Source organism: Haliaeetus albicilla, chromosome 2, assembly GCF_947461875.1.
Source record: "Haliaeetus albicilla chromosome 2, bHalAlb1.1, whole genome shotgun sequence".
Taxonomy (NCBI): Eukaryota; Metazoa; Chordata; class Aves; order Accipitriformes; family Accipitridae; genus Haliaeetus; species Haliaeetus albicilla.
In genome coordinates, this window is record NC_091484.1 from 65,979,536 (window position 1) to 65,997,419 (window position 17,884).

The window sequence follows — 17,884 nt, forward strand, 5'->3', positions numbered from 1 at the left end:
TCGGGGTAAGCAATAGTTGATTTCTCTCTCTCTCTCCCCCCCGCCCCCTCCATAATAAACTGTGGATGGGTGTGAGAGTATTTTAAGAAAAATTCAGGGTCTAAGTTTTCAAAATTATTATTTATTTTTGTTTAAGTGGGATGACTTATATGGAGAATAGTTGATATCAGGAATGGTTGACAGCCTCTGGTGGTTGAAGTTTATCTAAAAGGATGAGAGATCAAAATGGCTTTTGTAGAATTACTACCTGCCAATGGTTTTGGATTATATATGATATACAGCCTAATATTAGCTTTTTTACAAGAACTGCTAATAAAGAGGGGTTTGGTTTTTTTCCCCAAACTTCTCCAGTTCAGGATGTTAAATCTTTCAGGCACTGGTATGCTTATCATCTTCTTAAAGATTCCTCCCCAACATCTTTCTCCAGCTTTCCCTCTGCACACATCTTCTATAACTTAAATAGTGTTAGGAATTGTCCTCAAGATTTTCTGGGGCTCATTGTAGGAGGAAATGAATTCCTGCAAATAACTACATAACTATATGCCTTAATGGTACAGGAAGTATTGTGGGATGTGATTTCAGAGTCTGAGAAGACACTACACTAATTGTTGCATTGTTTGCTTTTAGATTGACTGGTCCTGTGAAATGTAGACAATGTGATTGGGGATGGGGAGTTGTGGGGTGGGGTAAGTGGGCGTGATTTGTTCTTAGGTGACATTTAGTATAATTTCTTTTTTGTTCAGGGAAGAAGTCTTTGCTTCCATAACACAGAAGCATATCAAAGTACCATTCTTGTTAGAAGTACACTTATGGTATTCTTGACTCACTGGAGATTTTTTCTTGTTGGATTTTTTTTTTTTAAATAAAATATTTAGCAGTGTAGATATATAATACATTTTTTACTTTGCAATGTTGATAAATCTGCCACTGACTCTTTTGAATAATTCATTTTCTCAATAAGTGTAACTTTTTTATTTAGTTTATAGAGTTTATTTGGTAGAAATACTTGCACAGTAAGATACTTTTGAACATGATTAAACTTGCAAAAAATAAATCCAATGGCATATTACATGCACTCTTTATTATATGAGGAAAATATTTCTTACAGTTCCTCCCCTACTATCACACCTGCTTTTATTATTGTAATTTATCAATTTCTGTAATGCAGTTTCATGATTCAAAGTGTTATGGAGTTACACTCTGTCAGTAGGGATCTCTTTACCTCAATCACTGCCAGCTGCTGCAAGCCTTTTCCTAGGTGAAAAATACTAGCCTTTTCATGAACACCAATAATGAAGCAGTTTAAAAGTTTGGGTGGCTGTACCATGGGCTTCTAAGGTTGTGTGACTGGAATTTTTAGCCTAATGCTAAATCTGTGCTTCTGTCTATGTCTAGTAACAAATTATATTATCATCCTCATTGGCCACCATCTTAGACCTAGATTTAATGCAGAAGCTTGTGTGCGCGAAAGCTTGATTTTGAAAATTAATTTAAGTGGGCTTGTCCACTACAAAATGAGAGCAAATAAACAATATATTTCTTGCTTATGTCGTGGGACTAAAATCTGTATTTACTTCCCTAGCAAGCTTCATGCTTCCTGCTTCTTCAGGCCTGGATTATTTGAGCTCCTAGTGTGTACAGCATTAATGTGTCTGCTTTTGTATCTTATGTCGGGAGAAACTCTTTGCCAACACCAAAATACGGGCTTGTGGTTGAATCGATTTCTCTTAGCAGAGGTGCCACTTAGCATGTTGTGTTTCCTAATGCTTTGGGGTTGATGCTATTTATAGTTAGTGACGGATGAAAGAGACGGAGATTACAGTTAGTGGAAATCTTTCTGATGTAATAGTAAGCAACAGCGTTGTTATATCCATCTTTTCGTCGTGTCCTGTCTGCTCTGTAAAAGAGCCATAGCCTTTTATAGCGGCTTTACGTTGGACCTTGACATCTGCTCATCAAGTCTCAATCTGTGAATATTGCCATTGTATTTGTTTTAGGCCTCCGAGAATATTAAGTCACCTAAGTAATCCTAATGTGGAGATTTTATCTATTTTAGCTGGGTTACACAAAATCTTGAATAAGCCTTTGTCCTAAGGAAGCTGCTTTTCTTTTAAAATACTGAATTGTGGAGAAAAATCAATCTGAGGCAACCAAATATGCCAGCATCGCATCTCATAGACCACGATGATTCTTCAAAATACTCAACATTCTTCTTTAAATTTCCATATGCCTTTAATGAGATCTTTAAACCATCTTTAAAACTGGTAAGGCTGTGTGGCTTCCTGTGCTTCAGAATAAAGTATAGGTAAGTATATGAACATTGTATTTGTTTTTGTAAGATAAGGCCTTGTTCTGTATTCTACAGTCTGATTATCTTCCCCTTCTGAAAGGATTATTCAGATAACTAATCTTCCTTTCCTTTCTCCCTCCTCCAAAATGAATCTAATACTGGGTGGAATGGACAGTGTAATGGGCTGCCTGTGCATCCTGGGACCTGAACTCACTTTTCTCACTGTCTAGTTGCTATTATTCCTATTTTAAAGAAAGAGCAAGAATTGGAGGGTTGGAAACATATACTTATTTGATTATGGAATCTGCTACTCTAAAGAAAATTGACCTAATAGCAAGATAACTGTATTAAATCCTTGATATTTAGAAATAATGATTTAGAGTGGAAACAATTGAAATAATCTTTTTTTTTCTCTTTGCAATACCTTTTTGGGGCAGTTAAGTTCAAAGTTGTTAATTTGTTTGTATTTATGTTCTAATTTTATGTTTCTAATTATTTTCATTATCAGTTTCTCCCCAACTAAGTCACTTTTTGAACTTGTGCTTTGCCCAAAGCAACTGTGATTTTTACTTGACATCCATAAATAACTTTTTAATATATTAATTATGGGCCGGTTCCATTAGCTTTTCTGTTTTCATGGTAATTTCGCAGTGGTATTGATAGTTAGCTTCAGCACACTGCCAATGGATAAAGTGGACCTGAGGGCCCCTGAACTTATCTGAACTTGCATAATTTTTCTTGTGAACTGCTGCTTTCTGTGCTTTAATGAAAGTATTTATAGGTGAAGTCTTGTTGCAAAAAACTCATGGAAAAAAGAAAAAAGTGTGAGGACTCAGTGGGTTTCGTGGACGTTTACTTCTGTCCTTCAGTTGTTAAGAAAATGGTGCTGTTAATGGACAGAGGAGTGGGCTGTCCAGTCGTGTGTTGTGCGTACGTAATGCCTTGCGTTGGAGCCAGCGTGTGCTGGCACGCACTGCTTTATTCATCTGGCTTTGGCAGCAGTGGGGGAAGGGGTGTTGTACGTTCTCCAGGAATGGGGTTTGGGGTTTTGGGTGTGGGTTTGTTGGGGTTTTGAGGGTTTTTTTGGTTTGGTTTTTTTGGCCTCCAGCTCCTCTCTGGAGAGAGGTGCGCCTGTTGTGGGTTTCCAACAACTATTTCCTATAAATACTTGAAAAATGTTTTGTGCAATCAGTGGCCTTTATAGCTGCTCTTCATTCTCTGGCTGTGACAAAAACCTGCTAATCTGTTTTGGCTTTGTTCTGTCATTTGTCCCCATATCTTCTGAGTCTTCTTGAAAAATTAATTAAATGGTTTTGATAGAATTGCATAGTCTATGCCTTGGGGTTATGGATTTGGGGTGCTAGAGATTATGTTTCCCTTCGGCGTGGGTTCCTTGTAGGAGAAGTGTGTGTTTGTCTAGGGAGACGTCCTCCTGGAGAGGCTGTGTTTGGGCACTGACGCAGAAGGTACTCTGCTTCAGCAAGAAGCTACACAATTTGATAACTAACTGTGCTGGTAGGATGAGACAAAACACTCAGGTTCCCTTTCGATGCCAATTATTATTTGAAAATTTTTAAACAAACCAAAAAAACCCCCGACACCCAAAAACCCCCCAAAACCAAACCACCCACAGTGTTTTTGCCATTGTTGTTCTGAAGTCTTTGAGTGTATTTATCTTCGTTTCCACCAGCAGAAGACCACAGATGGAAGTGTTCCTGTAGGGAGGGCAGCACAAAGCCTCTGAAACATCAGTCTCCGATTGCCTGTCTGTGCTCACATCTCCCAGCAGTTCCAGAAGGGGTGTCTGTGATCTGACACCCCCCCTTTTTTTTTCCCCTGACTGCTTTTCCCTTATGTCTGTATGTGTGGACTGTTCTTTCTGTCTATATTCTCTGTTTTTTCACTGGTGCTCCCTGCTCTGTGGAGCAGGGCTCAGCAGAGCTGGCTGGAGAGAACCGTGTGGGTGTTGGCTCTCTGCAGCTTATGGCCAGAAATACTTTTTGAAACGTTTGCTTTCTGCTGCATTATGGGTTCGCTTCCCTTGGGCATTTTTCCATTATTAGAATGTTAATGGGAAACAGTTCATGTCCTTTCCTGGTGAAATTGGTGTATCTGGAAGCTATACATGTCTTTCCTTCTCCAGGTTTTAATAATAAAAAATCTAAACTCTCTTATACTGTGCTGCTCAACAAAATTTTCTGTGCTGCCTTTCTCTGCTTTTCCTTAGATTTCCCATTGCTACCATTTGCTCCTTTGTTTTGGTAGCCTAGCTCCATTTAAGAAAGAAAGTGATCTTTCCTACCAGTAGCCCCAGACGTTTTCATCTACCTTTCTTTCCTTAAGAAAGGGATCTTTAATTTTGCATGAAGATTATTCCTAAAATAAGCACCACATTTCTGCGGATGAATTTGTTTGATTTCTTGCTATCACTATTAATTCTACTTGCGTAAGATGTGAAATGGCATGTTGTAGTTTTGTTCTTCTGTTTTGTTACATTTTATAATTTCAGTTGGGCAAGGCTCAATATTTTACTTTAAAAATCTATCAAGAGAATGTTCTGTATTGCATCTGTCTTATTCTTATATTCAGAGATGCTTTTCTTCTTATTCCAAGCCTTTTAAGTAGAGAAAAATTACCTTAAATATGTATCTCTGACAAAAGTCTTTTGCCTGTTTGCTTTATGCAAGCTGTAGCATCCTATAGAATGGGCCATGGTGCTTGTCAGGTGGCAGAGACCTATAGAGGTTCAGTGATACTTAAGATGAGATGTATTTAAAAAAAAAAAAACAATCTTCTGCTCATAGGAAGGAAAATGATAGAGCTAGAACAAGAGGAATTGCTGGTGGGGAAATCTCGCTTTTTCCTCAGTTTGCCTCATCGTAGCAAGGGTTTGTCCTGGGAGTTTGTGCCTGCTGTATGAAGTGCATGTTACATATACCTTAGGTCTGGCTTGATTTTTGCCTTCTATTTGGTCAGTATAGATGTAACCAAAGTCAGTCCATCTTGCAAAGTACTGCAGAGGGACAAAGCAGGTCTATTTAGTAATTTTAAATTTGTAGTCTCCCTTTTTGCATCTGGTATGAGTTGTTTCCTTCCTGTCTTTTAAAATCAGTGTCTAATCTGTGTGTAAGTATATTCCATTTTCAGCTGAAAAACTTTCAAAGTCCCTTTTGACATCATGAAATAACTGAGCTAATTAAATTTGTTTTCTCTCAACTTCAGAGGCACTCTTAGCTCATTAGGGATATTTTTCAGTGGTTTAACATAGTGGTTCATTTTGCTCTCTTACCTGTTTTAAGCAGCCAGCATGCAGAGTGTGCATTTGGAGTAACATTGGTTCTTACGTCCGTAGAAGAGCATGTTTTGTGGTTCAATAGTTAGCGTCGGAAGAATAACGAATTTGCCATTTCAAGTATAAGCGAAGCTTTGTATAAAGACGAAGTTAAAAGAATAGATTAAATGAGATAAAACCACTTTTTTGTTTGTTTAATGCAGCAGTAGAAATGATTTTTTAAAAAATGCTTCAAAAAGGACTTGACTGAACTTTGGTACACTCAAAGCTTGAGCCTCCAAAGATGAGCTCTCTAAAGCAGTAAATTTGTCCCCTCTGTCCAAGTTTTTCACTACTGGGTTGACCACTGAGAGCAGGCGAGCCTGGCTTTAGTAAGGAAGGCTAAAGATTAAAGCAGTTAGTGACATGTGCAAAGTAGTAACAGAAGATGGATAGAATTAAGTCAGAGCAGTATAAAACAAAAATATTAATAGAAACTGTTTTTTTAAGATGGTCTGCAAAATGCCTACCCTCAAGGCTTCTGTTTTCAAGTCCAGGACTATGTTGATTGTAACTATCTTCTTGAAGTGTTTTGTGAGATGAAGTTTTTAGCTCTGTGTATGCTGTCACTGAAGTGTTTTGTCACCCCAAGCGGAGAGGTAACATTATTTAATCTTAGCAGGTTGCCTTGCTGCTCTGGAAGGTAAAAAGTTGAATTGAAATTGCTGAAAAATGTATTTGGTTCTGCAAAATAGTATTCTGTGTCAGGTGGAAATCCTTGCAGAACTAGGTAACCTTTTGATCAATTTATTAAAATGTCATTGAGCACCATTCAAGGCAAACTGCAACAGTAACCTAGCTTATTACAGTAGTGGATACTAGCTTACAGTGTCATATTTTCATTTTCTTAAGGTAGGCTACTGCCTTTATCCAGTATTTGCTCTCCTATTCCGACTTTCATCTGCCCTGTGAGGGGTTTTCCTTGCTTTTTTCCCTGCCTTCACCCTCTTTTTGTGCAAGTTCCCAGCTGCGGCTATGCATCCGTGCATGCCCACCCGCAGCGTGCGGGGTGGTGGAGTGGTGTTGGCGGGGGGTCCCTACCCATCCTTCTGGGTTTGTGTACAGGCTGTGTCTGTAATCCAGTTGGCAGACCGATTGCTGGTTTGTGGACCTTGCTGAACGTGCACGTTTTTCCTTCTCTAAGCAGAAGTCTGGTTTGATTTCAGTGCGTGGGCCCCAGGGTGTCCTCCTGCGGTTGGCAGTAGGAGGTCTGCTGGTGCCTGTCTCTGCCTGCGGGACTGGGACCGGGACTGGGACTTGGACCGGGACTGGGACTGGGACCAGCCCCAGCGGCTGGGTGGCACAGCGGGGTCGGTAGTTCCCTGGGTGGCATTAGTCTTCTGCTGAGCTTCCTCCCTGTTGTAGGGAGTATTTATTGCAGGCCAAGTCTGCGTGTGTGCTGCCTCCTATTTAAATAAAAATGCAGTTTTAAATGTCTTTAAATCACTTTGCTGGATTGCAACTCCCTCCAGAAGCAGAGACTAAGAGTGGCTTATGGAAGGGTCTTCTGCACCCGGTGCTGTTGAAGGGAATGGTTAAAACCGCCTTGCTAGGCACAAGGAGAAGGACTGGGATATTTCCTTTGCCTTATTTGGCACGATAACCTGTTAGTGGATTTAATTTGTCTGCCAACAAGCTGTTATACAGTGACATTTTTAGTTTTCTTTATTTCCTGAGCAGTATGTGTTCTGGATAAACTTGAGTCTGGGTCCAGGTTTACAGTGCCTTGAACTTCTGTGGGATATTTGGGTCTGAGGTTTCCAGCTCGTGTTCTCTTTTTGCGGTTTTCCAGGTGAGGTCTAGTGGTGAAGAGTGGTTTGGGAAGGCATCATGTGAGCTGACATGCTGTTCGTGTGCCTTTCGAGGACAGTTATGTAAAATCCCTAAATGAGCAGGCATGACTTCTGACGCAGCCTTTTGCAGCCCAGGAGGAAGAATGTAGAATAAAGATGGATCTTAAGCTTCTGGAGGTATATTATAAAATGCATAAATATACCTCTAGCAAAAAAACAGCAGAGGCGCTCGAGCTGTCAGCTCTTCATCACAGTCACAGGGTCACTTTCGGGCTTGCTCTGAGTTTTTCCCACTGGCCCATGATGGATTCCACCTCCCTACATAGGCGAATACCTGCGGGACAGCACTGTCACTCACTCGCCACCTCTTGTCAGTGACCTGGTAAGAGGGGCAACAGTTCAGGGTGGCTGCTCTGTGATAGGAATGTTCAATCTGTCCAGAACTGGCCTGACATGGGGGGCTAATTTCATGGCTACTTCTGCGACCCTTTCGGTAGGGATACTTTGCTCTTGTAGTTCCCTGTGCCACTCCATTTTAACCCTTCGGCTGAGTAAACAGGCTTCTTTTCGGTATATATGGCATAGTAGTGGTCCTGCTGGTATTAATGCTCTAGTTTCATCAAAGCAGCTGGCCAGCCAATACAGAGCTAAGAATTGGGATTGAATGTGAATGAAAGCCAAATCTTTATTTCCCTCATAAATGGGACACCCCCCCCCCCCCCCCCAAGCTTTTATTTTTAGAGGAAAGCCTGTAAAGGCTGGATTTTGGGGGTTGGTTGGTTTGTTTGTTTGTTTTCTTTGTAGCCAAAGTTTTGCCCTATTTAGTGCAAAAATGCAGTTGACATTTATGTGCTTGAACATATTTTTTTAAACTTATTATTTTGAAACCAATGGCAGGTAGATCTCCAGCTTTTATGCCTGTATTACACACCATAATGCAAAACTTGCCCATCCCTTAGCCAGCAACGTGAGAGATTCATAGGACAAAAATGGTTTAGAACAGTAATTCTTCTTACAGGTCTGAAGCTTCCGTCTTTTAATACAGTGTTAAACATTGTTTCATCCACTCTTCCATATACAGAAAGCCATCATTGTATTGTGTTGAGCTCAAAATTCATAACTGTCTCTTAAAAATAAATTGTGTAAAATATCCTTGCAAGACATCATCAGGCCTGAATTCATCCCACCTAATGAGGTTGCACAAGTGCTTCTATCATCCCTAGTGTTATTTATTTTTATTTTATTTATTTATATTTTTTCTTATTTTTTTTTATTATTTTCTTATGTTATTTATTTTTAAATGCACCTCTGTCTTGTTCAGAGAATTTTTCTCACCTTTCTTTATAATGGTTAGCAAACATTTCAGTCTGCAGAACCTTTGTTGTTTTTATCAGTAACAAAGAATTATATGGCATCTACATGTATCTCTTAAAAATTTAACTGCTAATTTAATAACAAAAATTGCCTTACAAAGATGGGTACCTTTTCTAATAAAGGTATTGTGACCCATTGTAGTCATTTGGAGGAATGTCAGTGTAGTCTTAAAGAGAAAATAATATTTGAACTATGTATTTCAGTATTGCAGTGGTTATTTCATCAGGGTTAGTAGGGTCTGTCCGCAGCAGAGCTTTAAACTTCACTAAGGTGTTTGTTCTTCCTTCTTCATAGTAGTGTTTAACAAGCTTCTGTAAATGTTTTTTGTTTGTTTGTTTGTTTTTTTACTAGCAAACACATTACAGAGTAGTTGTGAGTTCATAGATGGCATGTGTGGTGCTTATTTCCCTTGTGGTAAACATGGATGATGCACGTGTTAGTGTGCAGAAGAGGTGGCAAAAGACTCATCCCCAAGACTTGTGTTTCTTAATTTGTTTTTCTGATTTTGGCATTATATGATACAGCTGTAATATTCTGCCCAAGCATAAGTTTTAATTCTGCTTATGTTTTGTGGTACAGAACAGGAGAAAGTTTTTGGAGCTTTGTAATAAGCTTAGGCCTGTCATAATTCAGGGCTGAGTGTTACTTGCCCTACAATTAGTTTAGAATCCTTGTAGGTGTAACACTGTGCTGTTCTCTTTCCCAAAGCAATTAGTTGTTGAGTACATGCCTTTTCAAATGTGCCCCTGATGAGTTCACAGGCTGTCTGCTGTGTCCATGTGATTCTGTCTTGTTTGTACCCATCATTTGTGCACAAAGCAGAGAAGAAATCGGTAACAGAATGTGGGACCTGCAGGATTTTTCTACGCCTGCATTTATGTGGCAATTTTTTATTTTTTTTTTTTTCCACCTTCTGTTCAGTGTGTTCCAGCACTGAAGAAGAAAGTCTTTGGAGACTTAAATAGAACAAAGCTTTTTTGTCAGAAGATCCAACAGTGATAGATGCCTTAGAAATGTAGGTAGGTATTCTGCAAAAGTACCTATCACTCAGAAAACCATTTAGTTCTGCTCATTCAGTGGTGTATAAAGACCCTTAATTTAGCCTGATGTTTAGGCTTGCATCTTGAATATAGAACACTGGGAAATACTATTGCTTCATCCTAGTGCTAAGAAAATCGGGAGGCTTCTAATAAGATGACAAAATAGCAGCGAGTTGATAACTGACAAAGCTTTGGACAGGAGAAAAGATCTAGTGCTTTGCTGTTTGACATCATTTGTAACTTGAGTGATGCCTGTGGAGGTGAAAGCCTACATCTGCCTACTCTTTTATTTATTTCTTCTCTCTTTTGTCTGCCTTTTTTTTTTACTTTCCCCTGAAATTTTTAATGCTAGTATCTACAAGATGAAAGTCTTGGTGTAAGTGGGCAGTGTATCTGATTGTGTATAGCAGCTCCCATCTGTAGGCTCAGATATGTAGGGAGGAGAAAAGCACATGAAATGTTTCCTGAACCATCTGTGTGAAGTTCTTACCAAGGCAAGAGACCAATAATAAAATTTATATTATCGGGTTGTAGTCATTTTGATGCCTGTCTCCATTTGTGTGAGATATATGAATTATATAAAGTATATATGCATAATATACACACTTTTAAATCAGATATGCAGCATACCATCATATTTTGTAAATGAAACATTCTTGTGTCCCTTTCTTTCTCATATATATTTATTTTTATTTTTTTAAATGTACTCATGCACTTTTGTTTGAGTTACGGTGCAGAACACGTGAAAGGGATACACACATTTGGTGGGTGCGTGCTCCTAACTTGCCAGGTATCCATGGTAAGAGTGCAGGCAGTGTGGGAAAACTGGGAGCTTGCTAGAGAAATCAGAGACGGGGAGGAGGTGAGGATCAGTCAGATCTGCTGGGAAGAAAAGCAAGGATGCTGCCAGTTGTCTAGGAGGAATAAAACCATCTGAAGGGCGGTGAGGATGGGGAGATCGGAGAAGCTGCAGACCACGTGTGAGAGAGAACAATACGCTTAGAAAAGTTGGAGAGCAAATCCCATTTCCAGCCCCACACTATTTCAGTTCTAAACACGCTTTTAAAAATTTATGCACTGTCTTTTTGCCGTTCTACAAGCACACCGAAAGAATGTACTGGTTTAACTGCATGTTAATGGATTTTTTTGGTGTTGGTGTGGGTTTTTTCAGGTAATTCTTCTCCAAATGGAGTCAATTTCTGTTTTGTATCTCCACGCTGAAATGTGCAGAGAATAACACATAGGCGTTAGATTAATCTCTCTCAGCTGTGCAAGGAGGCTGAGGTGATTAGCCCATAATTTAGGCTTTATTTAGCAAGATGGGCTGAGTGTGAGCCACGCAAAGGGATATTTTTCTTTGGGGGAAAAATAAGTGATATTTAAGTGCAATTTAGTATTATAGCGTGTTCTCTGTTCTCATGCGTGTTCTTACTGTTCTCATGCAAACCCCTTTAATCTTCCATTTTTCTAGGCCACAACCCTCCTTTAAGCTGCTTTATGCTTTTAGCACACTTCCCCTACATAGCAATCTTCTATTTTAGCAACTGCATCTCTTTTATTGAAAACATAAATGTAGCGTGGCCTTTCCTCGTGAAAGAATTGATAAGGCTCCCCTTGTGCCACCCAGCTTCAGCACCTATGTGTCTCTCCAAAGTTACAGATGCTCCTGTCTTTCAGGGTCAGTCATGGTGTGCTGGGTCATCTCCTCTCCTTCACCCTGGCCATTTTTGGCTACCTGAAGCCATCTGGCCCTTGTAGTAAAGGCATTGCCTGTAGACTGAGTGAGCACGTCAGTGCCTAAGAAATCACTGCCACTTCACCTCTTGCATACTGTGACTGTTCCTGCCATTCTTCTCAGCGTTGAAGTTTATTTCAGACTCTGATTTTGGTGCTGGAATAATGGAGATGCAGGTAACTCAGCTGCTGCAGAGTGGGCAGCTGCTGATGCAGCCTCTTCATGTTTCTTCACTGCTACATGTATTTCTGGATGGATGGAAGTGGGTAAAGAAAACATAGGAAGTGAACCTAGTGAAGAAACAACTAATGAATGCTCAATGTTGACATTAGAGGAGTAGAGAGAAGTAAAGTTTTCTCCAGTTTCTCTTCTGCTAAAGAAGAGGAAAGAGAGAAAATGTAGTGAACATAGAAACAAAGCCCTGCAGCAAGAGAAATAAATACAAAAGAGGGAGAAGATAAATAACATAACTTTGAAAAATTACATCGGGAGGGGAAAAAATGGAACTCTGTGACTACAGGGCAGGAAACCTAAATTCAGGAAAAGAGAAGACGTATGAATAGACATGCTAGATGTTGCTGTAACATTAGAGTTTGTTGTGGAAGAAAACAGAACATCTGGAAGGAGAAGGAAAATTAGCACCAGGAACAGATTAATTGGAGTAGACTTCCTAGTTGATGATACAAAAGGAATTTATGGTGGTTACCAGCAATAAGGCCACTGACACAGAGGAAAACCAGATGCCGTTAGTTAAGTTCTCCCATCTTTGCTTCTCATTGTACCTGGAGATTTTGTTAAGACCGATCATCTTTATGTCCTTGTTCCTACAGGATATGAGAATAAACACATAACTGCTGTTCAGAATGAACATTTGTATTAAATAGCCTAATGCAATTTACCTCAATTTTTTTAATTTGATCTGAACATAATTTAGCCTTCATCATAAAATTATTAGTGCAAAGGGACATGTTTTAAATGTTGTGAGGAGCACTTTGGATCATTTTAATCAGGGACGGATAACTCCCATTAAACAATTGAGCTAATCTTCCTGCCAAGACAGAGCGTAGCATGCTTTATGCAGATATATATATGGCGTTTCATAAGCAGCAAGTTTAATGAAGTCTCTCTCTCTCTCTCTCCCCCCCGCCTTCCTTCTTTTGTTAATAGGTGCTAGTTACCTGTACCCTGTGCTGCTGTGCCCCATCTTCCTCCCATTTTCCTATCTCTTTGATTGGACACAAGTGCTGTCCCTGGGCTGGAGGTAGCAGGGTGATGGCCAGCCACCTCCCCTTGGAGTGAACCATCATTCCCTCCTCCCTTTTAACAAGGTCTTTAATACACTGCCTTTCCTACGCCTGCCTGCCAGCTTTCCCAAAATATTCAGGCAGGTTGTACGTTTTGAGATATTTAGCCTTTTATCAAAATTTGTTGAAGTTGGTTGTGGGTTCAGAAAATATTAGGAGAGAGAGCTGAGTGTTAACGCAGTTGCATACGCCTGATTTCCTTAGGAAGTTAGCTAAAAATAGTATTATGCTTTAATATTTATCTACAAGCCAAGAAGCTGACATCATCTATTGTCTGTGAGCCCTGTTTGCGGACAACAAAAATAAGCAAGTATGGCACTTTTCTGTGTGTCAATTTAGAAAAGAGATAGCTGAAATTGCCTAACCTAGGTACTAAGACTCTCAGTACTTTCATACTTAGTATTTTACCCAAATACATCCTATCTTTTCTTGCTTTTTTTGCCCTTCTTTCTTATATTTCCTTTTTTTTCCCCTTTCTTTCTTTTTTTTAATAGATGATAACTGTTTTGATACAGTTGACTACCTAGGATGTGATTTGTATAGTAAAAATGTTAATGCATGATCTGTATGTGCAGAAATTATGTGAGAACTGATCTAAATACACACCCAATTAGAAGCACATCTAGAATATAGTAAACCAGCTTGCATAGTGAAATTGTTGCATATATAAAATACCATGTTAACATTATTTTATATTTTGGTATGCTGCTTGGGCCTTTGTATTACTTTGCGAAGTGGCCAGAGTTTCACTAAGTTTTGATGAAAGTCTCCCTACGGCAGCTGGTTTTAGCAGCATAATAATAATGAAAACTCTGTCTGCAGGAACTCATACCTCTCCCTGTTTGTGTTGCCCAAATCCAGAGCCTCTATGTGTATGTACCTGCTTTATTGCCAAGATGGATGAAGACAGTTGCTGTTCGAGCAACAGCTCTCATACAAATGCTTAGATTTCCCTGTAATTAGGCTATATTGTCTAATATCCTCTATTAAATACCTGCTAGTTAACAAACAGTGGGAAAACTGGTCTCTTCAAGGGCAGCTCTACTAGTGTGAAATGTAGCACTTACTGGCACAAGCAATAACAAATTATTGTGTCATAGACAGATTTGTAATTCGAGCGCTTATTTTTATGCCCTGAATATTACCTGCATTTGTTGTTCCAATTTTCCCCTGTTGTCAGTGTCTTTTTAGATGATTGTAAAAAACATTTTTAAAATAGCCACATATTTTGGGTTTAAGTTTTAAAAGAAGGCTGCTTTTTACCAATGCGATAATAGCGTTTTGTGATTTGAAGTGTGATTCCACATTGAAATCTGCAGAAATATAGCACCTATTTTCTCAGAAGAATGACTTAGTTGTTTATTAGGTCACTCTTCTGATGTCAGTCTTTTTCTTATAAATTCTAGCTGCTATTAATAAAGCTTAACTGTAAGCATAGGACAAATCAGTTTTAGCTGTTTAACCCCATTACAGGCAACATTTCTAATCTGATTAGAAATATTTGCAATAGAACTGGAAGATGCATTTAAAGCCCTGCATGTTGCACTATGGCACTCACCACAAAGATGCAAAACAGAATAGTAATGATCTTGGTAGGCTTACAGGTGTGTTTACACTGTGTAATATTAGCAACGTAGCAGGCTCTGCTGTGCTGAGTGGATGGGATGCTAACATAATCATAAGGCCCCTGGAGATGAGGTTGAACAATCTTGCATCTGCCTAAAATATTCTATGTAGGTAAGCACAATGTTTAGTGGGAACAAAACTCACCGGGAAATGAGCGCTGCTTGATATTTAATGAAGAACTGGAGATTAATGAGACCAACAGCTTAGCTACTTTATTTACTTCGTAAACACACAGTATAAGAGCCCACACATTAATGGATTTGAAAATACAGCATTAAAAACTGTTCTGACAGCTTCATGGTTTTTGTTTTGTTGCACACCAAATGACACTGGGCAAACATTTGCCTGTCTCAGTTGATGCTAAGACCTGATTTACATAGTGTTTATTCAGAATAAGGATCTGTGTAGTTACTAGCATAGTATGTTTTATCATTTACAAAAAAGTAGTTCACAGACTTTTTAAAGGACTCTGTCATTTATTGGATGCCTGGGAAGCTGACAGCCAAATAGCTTTTGTTGTGATGTTCTACCCTCAAATTCTAGAGCAGGAACCATTCCTTCTCTTGAACATCTTATTGCAGCTGACAATAAAAAATATATATTTATCTCCTAATTCTTGCCTTCTGGGGAGAATAAATAGATAATCTAGAATGAAATAAAATTTAAAACTTCTTTCAGGGTTGCACTTGTAATGAAAGATCTCGAATTCACAATAACTATTAGAAAAATTATTTAAATTATTTGTTAGTAGTATAGGCTCCATTTTTTTCATAATGCAGTGGGGAAATAATTAGTTATTTTCATTTTGGACTAAGAGTTTTTTATTTCAGGTGGATACTAGAAGAAGTTGCTCAGCCAGAAAAACAAAAGAGAAGAACCTGCTTTTAAAATTATATAGTGGTCAGTTAATGAAGCACAGTCCCTGTTCCTCTAAATTTTTTGTGTAAAGCAAATACAGTATAATATTTCTTGAACATGTTATGAACCAGATGGGCAGTGGGCATTCTCTGTATGAATTGTGTTATAAATGGTGCTTTCAAAGAATATTAAGATCCCCAGATTGAACAGTTGAAAAATAGGAAATGTGAGGAGTTAAAGCTGCCTTTCAAACCTAATTCATCTTGCTATTCCCCTCTTGTTACGCAAATTCCAGAACCACGGACTCTTTCCTGCCTTATTCAATAGCATTGGTCACATAACGGACAGCTTTTCAGTGTCTTTTTCGTCCATTGTTCACTTTGTGGGCTCAGGTCTTCTAGTCTTCAAATCTTCCAAGGTACCTTACACAGTGGACACAAGTGTTTTTCCTGGTCTTTCAGGAGTTTTATCAGGTTTATCCTTACACTGCAGAGTTGATACACAAAGTAGTTTTGGAAAGGCCTGCTAATTTAGTGCTCATTTTTAAGTGCCTAGGTACTAATTTTTCCAGGTACGGAGCATGATGTAGCTAGTGGTTCATGTTCTTAGCAAAGCTGCCATTGTTGGTTGAGGGTCGTAACTCTTGATTCCTCTGACAGTCTTTTAATCAGACCATAGGGAGAGTTGCACATGCAGAATATGAGGAACGTGCAGCTGAGGATTGCCTCTGTAAAGTTTGGGGTTTGCCTAGCAGCAAACAAGCACTGTCTGGAGGCAGAGGAACCATTTTTTCTGCCATCATGAGAGACTGGTTTCTCTTCTTACAGTCTACTGCACACCTTGTTTTCTGTGATGAGAGGAAGAGATCCTTCAAATAACTGTTATTTTCATCCAGTGCTGCAGATTTGTTCCTACAGCTGGCGTATTTTTTGCGTTGTGTCTACTGCCCCTGTAACCACTGGGGAGAGGGAGGTTTATACTTGCGGTAAATAAAGGCCGTCAAAACGAAGGAGGCCTGATTAAAGTTGCATGTAGACCAAACTGCTTTGGCTGAACTTCCCGAAGTCTGAGAACTGTGCTGAAAGCTTTCTGATCACTTAAAGTTTTCCAAAGTTGTAAGTAGTAGGTCAAAGTCTGCATATTGGAAACATAAGCTGATCAGCTGAGAGTGTTGGGGAGGCTACTAGCCTAGCCAAATATGATTTTTTCAGAATACAATACATTAAAAAATTCATACATAAAACAATACCTTGTGTGTTGATTTCAGTTGTGAGACCGTACCTTCAGTTGAACGAGTGATGAAAGTTCCCTTAGTGCAACAAATGGGAGATGCCAGGATATATCAAGATATTTAGGGTAATAATTTAGCATATAATAATTGGGATATTTCAGGATGATAGAAATCAACTGGGAGCTCATGCTACATACTTTACACCTTTCACTTGTAGCGTCACATGCAGATTATTTCTAATCCCATTACTGTACATTTTCTTGGCTCCCTTCAGAGAGAGGAGCCTGTTGTGCCATGTGTCGTGATCTGCAAATGCACAGAAGAACCACTTGAGGACAACCTCAGAGAGGTGGTTCATGAAATCCCCCTTGTCTGTGGCATGGGAGTTAACGCCTGAATTCTTGAGAATCACCTGCGAGTGGTGAGTTGTGTATTAACCATTCCTACTCCAAAATACCTTTCCTGTAACTGGCAACAAGCAGACCAACCATTTACTCTGTAGTCAAAGAATGACAGAGTTTGGCTATGTTGGACTTTCCTCTGGCCTGGTGAGAATTAGTTTCTAGGTTCCTTCTCTTAATATATCATATAAAGAAAATAGTAATTTCAGTATGGGAATATGGGGAAGCGTGATAGGAAGTAGGTGAAGAAATGGTGAAGGGAAAGCAGAATGGAAAGGAGCATTTCTGAGTTTTGGACATGCCCCTAGTGCAGAACCTGGTTTTGGTAACAAAAGCATTCATAAGAAAGTTACACTTGGGAGTGTAATATCCCTTCTTGACAGTGTCCCTATTGTGGAACAGAAGTCTTGACTGGGGTGGTGTAGACCTCTAAGTGATGACCTCTTCAGACTTCATTAGCATATCATTGGCCCAACTGGCACGTTTGAGAGCAAAATTTGCTGTACCGCGTCCATGCCATCAGTCTGCCAGCTTGGGAACCCTTCTTCCACAGCATTGGCTTAGTACTTCAGGGTTCAGAGCAAAACGAATAAATGGTCTTCTCGCTAGAATATCTGACAAGTCAAGGGGAACGCTCTCCTGAATTTATGTCCTGTAGCATGGCGCTTACATTTCCAGCATAGCATTTGTAACTGTGAATGGTATCAGCCTTCAGAGTATTCCATCTACCTGAGCTGTGCTGCATTATGTACTTTAAATAGAAAATATGTCCATGTAGTGCTTATGTCATGCATTAGGAGGATAAATTGTGTTTGAAATTTTGTTACAGTAGCAGATATTAAATGTGATTGTGAAATGACCCTTAGGGCTGTATAAAATGACAAACTAACTTTTCTCTTTT

General features: G+C 39.3%; 1 protein-coding gene across 3 annotated transcripts in view; it reads left to right on the top strand.

The window, feature by feature from the left end:
* CCNY (cyclin Y) overlaps positions 1-17,884 on the top strand; it is a 130,502-nt gene that overhangs the window by 34,671 nt on the left and 77,947 nt on the right. The window contains exon 1 of one of the 3 annotated variants that reach the window (XM_069778140.1): positions 2,284-2,305. The exons of the other annotated variants lie outside the window; for them this stretch is intronic. The gene's annotated coding sequence lies outside the window, so the exon portion shown is untranslated. Of the gene's footprint in view, positions 1-2,283; positions 2,306-17,884 lie in introns of those variants that run through there. 3 annotated transcript variants of the gene reach the window in all.